The sequence below is a fragment of the Cynoglossus semilaevis genome, chromosome 13, assembly GCF_000523025.1.
Source record: "Cynoglossus semilaevis isolate Cse_v1.0 chromosome 13, Cse_v1.0, whole genome shotgun sequence".
Classification (NCBI taxonomy): Eukaryota; Metazoa; Chordata; class Actinopteri; order Pleuronectiformes; family Cynoglossidae; genus Cynoglossus; species Cynoglossus semilaevis.
The window spans coordinates 16,742,799-16,747,267 of record NC_024319.1 but is presented as its reverse complement, the minus strand read 5'-3'; positions in this window follow the sequence as shown (position 1 = coordinate 16,747,267).

The following is a 4,469-nucleotide window of genomic DNA, read 5'->3' as shown; positions in this document are numbered from 1 at the left end:
AACACCAGAATTGGAGGGGAAAAGCACACCCACGCACCCCCTCCCCCACCCCCCCCCCCCCCCCCCCATCTGACGCCCATTCTCTTCTGTCTCACCTGCAGGTGGGAGCTCACTCAGCTAAGGGCCTCAGCACAATCTTCTGCAGCCCCCTCCCTTCTCTTCTAATCCTCTATCCATCTATCGCTCTCTCTCTCTCTCTCTCTCTCTCCTGGCAGGTGCTCTCCCCCCTCCACACTCACTCACTCACAATTAGCAGCTTTCATTTTTGAGGTGGGATTTACTTCTTCGTTCTTTTAGCCAGTTCTGCTGCATGTCTTCTTATTTTGTCTTTTTGGATTCGTCTCACTCTCCTCCTCCTCCTCCTCCTTCTTCTCTTCTCTGCTGCTGCTTTATTTTTTTTATTTTTTCTTGGCTCTCCTTCCATCCCCTCTTCTTCCTCCCCTTCTGCTATACCTATCTATCTATAGTCCGGCAGATGCTGTCCCATTTGTACTCTCCCCCATGACATTCCTACGGGGGATTGCTTAAGGATTCTGGAGCCTCAGTGCTCATGGATCACACTGACACTTGGTCAGCATCAGCAGATTATGAACTATAGGCGCCTGACACCCCGCCATTGTTCCTCCATCTAAATATGAACAATAAGGCCCATCCGACGCCCACGCTGACAGCTTATTCGCTCTTATCACTCCTGTGGAGTCGCCCGGCATGATCTGGGAGCCTCCCCCTTTCCTCCTCCCCCCGNTTTAGGGCAGCAGCAGAGCAGGGGTGGATAGCTGGCAGGAGATACCGAGGGCGAAGAGAAGAGTTTGCAGAAAATGAAAATTTTGCTACAGAATCAGTTTTGGTTTCCCTTATTTGATAAATGGACTAACTGATGTAAAACTAGGGTCAAGGTTGTGTCTCAGCATGAGGGTCCGATAACAGCCCACTGGCCCAACATCGTACAGAAGCTAGTTGAAAACTAAAACATCCACTTTTCTTTTCGTGACCAAACCACTGCAGATACAAACTGTTGCAGTTGATCCAGTGACCACTGCACTGACTGTGTTGTGACTGCGACTGCGACTGTGTCCATGGCAGCACGGCAGATTCCAATGTAATACTTTCCTAGTGTTTAAAGTTCAGACACATAAACACACACACAGGAAATAAAGTTTGGCTCTGAAGGGAAAACCTTTAGTTAAATCATGATAATGGGCAACACAAACGCAGGTCAACCCTTACTCAAAGTGGGACGTCTCAGTTCCTCGTGCACTGACTCGACCCCTACACATGAACCTGTGTATAAATGACTTCCTCTGTATAAACGACTTTCTGTGTGTAAATGACTTCCTGTAAATGTAAGGCTGCTGTTTGAACAATATGGATTAAGTTCATGAGAAAACTGGGTTATTTTCAGAGAGAGAAAAAAAAAAAAACACGTTACCTTGGTGTAAAACCAGAGTCTGGTTAATGGACTTGTTCACCCAGCACGACACCACCCTGCCACTGATGTGCACACCTCTGTCACTGTCAACTTTTCACAACCTCTACCAGCTTTCTTTAATGAGACTGACTGAGTTTTCTGTTGACAGGACACCTTCTAACATAAAGAACAGGAAAGTAGCGAGGTGCAGCGAGGACGACGGGTAAATGAAGAGGAGAAGAGGAGGAGCTGTATGAGGAGAAGGAGCGCAGTGGAGAGTAGCAAGGCTTCCTGAGCAGAGCAGGAATTAACAAGGCCCCAGAGACGGACAGATCAGAGCCAGGGTCCCTGGAGAGCACTTACCACAGGGGCCCCCACGCTTGTTACAGCAAGGCAGGGGCCACCGGGGGGCTCTCAGGGCTTCACTTCACAAATGTGACGCTCAGTTCACTGTGCATGATGGTTAAAAGGCAGGCGGTCAGGGGGGCAGGGAAAGAGGAACACCACAATTATGTCCTGCTCTGGACTAGCCAGCGACGAGACCCTGAGAAATTATAACAAGCTCAGATATGTTTAAGATCAATTTGGGAATAAATTCTCACAAATGACGTATTTTCTTCTCAGAGAGCATTATATTCAAAGGCTAACCCCCATGTAGGGTTTTATTTAAGGGGTCTGAAATGCCAAGTAGGTCACAGGGGATGACGGAATTAGCCAATAATATGAGTCTGGTTGAATGACACAGGCGCCGCCCATTGGCAGCAGCATAAATCTGTGGCAGTGGTGCTTCAGTGGCACAGTCAGGAATAGTCTCACATCTAATCCAATATCAGCGACACTTAAACCAGCAAATGAGATCAACCCCAGAGTTAAGGTCTCATCCCCTCGTCACACACTGGCAGTAAAAAAACTGAAGTAAAGTAGGAGACAGAGGAGGACGAGTACAGTCGACCTGACAGAGGATGAGCAAGAGGAAGAATCCTGCAAAAATAAAGCTTTGCTCATCTGAGCCGATATTTGACATTGACATTTTAGTCACGTCATTAGGATGCAAACACACATGGGTCCATTTATAAACACTTCACAGACTGACGATAGTCCAAGCGGAATGGAATGTAAGTGTAATAAATGAAAACAGAGTTGTGTTGCAAGAGCCGTCTATGAGATCGCTCTTCATTAAAATTCTGACTCATCTGCCCCAAGTCTTTTCCTGTTTTTCTCGGTCAAATGATATCAGACAGTTAGTAAAACTGAGAAAATCTGTGCCTGGTTTTCAGCAGCGTCAATGCGTAGTTAGCTGGTGCTGCAGGACGAGGCTGCGCTGTGTTACATTAGTGATGAATGAGAAACACATTTGTTTTTATCTACCAGACCCAGTCGTTTTCAACAACCTTTTAAGGAAAATTGCAAAATACTTATCGTATGAAGCGGGTCTCCACCAACGCTATTCCAGTGAATCAATTAGCCTGGTAGATATATATATATATATATATATAACAGAATGAAGTGTATTAATGCTGTTGAACATGGTGTAGCATTTCATGTCCAACAAATGCTGTCTTCACTGAAACAGTGTGCGAGCTAGAATTTAGGGGAGACTGTAAAATGAAAACACTCTGTTTCCTACTGTTTATGCCACAGCTGTGTGACTCGTGTTTCGTCTGCTTAGCAGTCGCAAAAGACTGTGGCCTACTGACCAGTGGCACAATGCCACTGTCAAAAGGAAAGTACATTTTCTGAAAGAATGTGCCATAAACACCGACACTTGCAGTTTGGTTCTTCTCCAGAACTTATAGTTAGCATAAAGAAAGCTATGCTAGCACAAGAACAGCTAAAAGCTCAACCGTTAGTGTCCAACATTATAATTTGATGTTTATTTTGGAATGTAGTCGCAGGTTGGATTGGACAGTTTGGCAGGCCCAATTTGGCCCTCGAGCCACCAGCTGATGGTCTAGAAAGTACTTCTAAATGGTAAAAACCAGTAACAATACTGGAAATAAAGCTGCTATAAAGTGGTAGTAATGTCTGTCCTGGATTTGTTCCTTTTACCATCATGAGGAAACCTTTAAAAGGTTAAAGTTTTGCCTTTTCACACAGGATTGTCCAAATGAAGAAACCCAATCTTAGCATTTTCTCTCTGTCTGTCATGCTGTTTGTTTTGATAGAATGAATATACCAACAGATTTAACCCCATATATGGCAGTGCTGACATGAAGCAGATGGCGGCAGCAGCTCTGTAGAAAGGTGTTATCACAGGCTGACAGTGAAGATCTGCTATTTAAACAGAGTGGCGTGCTGGCGCAGGGGAGCGTGCCGACTTCCCAGAGTCGGTAACACGTGAGGAGGACGCAGGTATAAAACCGAGTGTTAAATTCAAAAGGGCAAATATTGAATGTTTTTCTCCCTCTGGAGGGGTGTGCAATTTAAAATACTGTGAATGTAAATGCAGGAGAAGCTCAACGGAACCTGGTCGGAGACCACTTCAGCTTAAATTCAATTTCAAACTTTCACTCTTCCTCCATGTGCACGCCGCTCTGGAGAGGACGGAGCAGAACAGGCGTCCCACTGCTCCGCTCTCTGCAGACGGAGAGACTTTGTCTTTCACTCGTCCTTTTTTATGTTTTGAAGTGATGTCCCTCCGTGTCGTGGGCCTAATTAAAGAGCACTTACAGTTGTTTCTGGTTCAAGGTTGAATCAGTGCCATCTCATCAATGTGAGCTAATCAGATCCTCTTTCAATCACTACTTCAGCTTTAATGAAGAGCCGCACACTGTCACTGGGACCGACTGCCTGCCCCGGTGTGTCAGCTGGTTTGGGGACGGAGGGCGGCGCGGGGTGGGGCGGGGGGGGGGGGGCGGGGGGGGGGCCCCCCCCGGGCGCCCGGGGCGGCGTGCCGGGAAGACGATCGAACTTGACTATCTAGAGGAAGTAAAAGTCGTAACAAGGTTTCCGTAGGTGAACCTGCGGAAGGATCATCACCGGTCGGCGGGCCTGACGGTCACTGCCGCAGCCTACAGAGCGCGCGCCGGTCGCGGACGAGGCGGGCGCAGGGGAGCGAGGA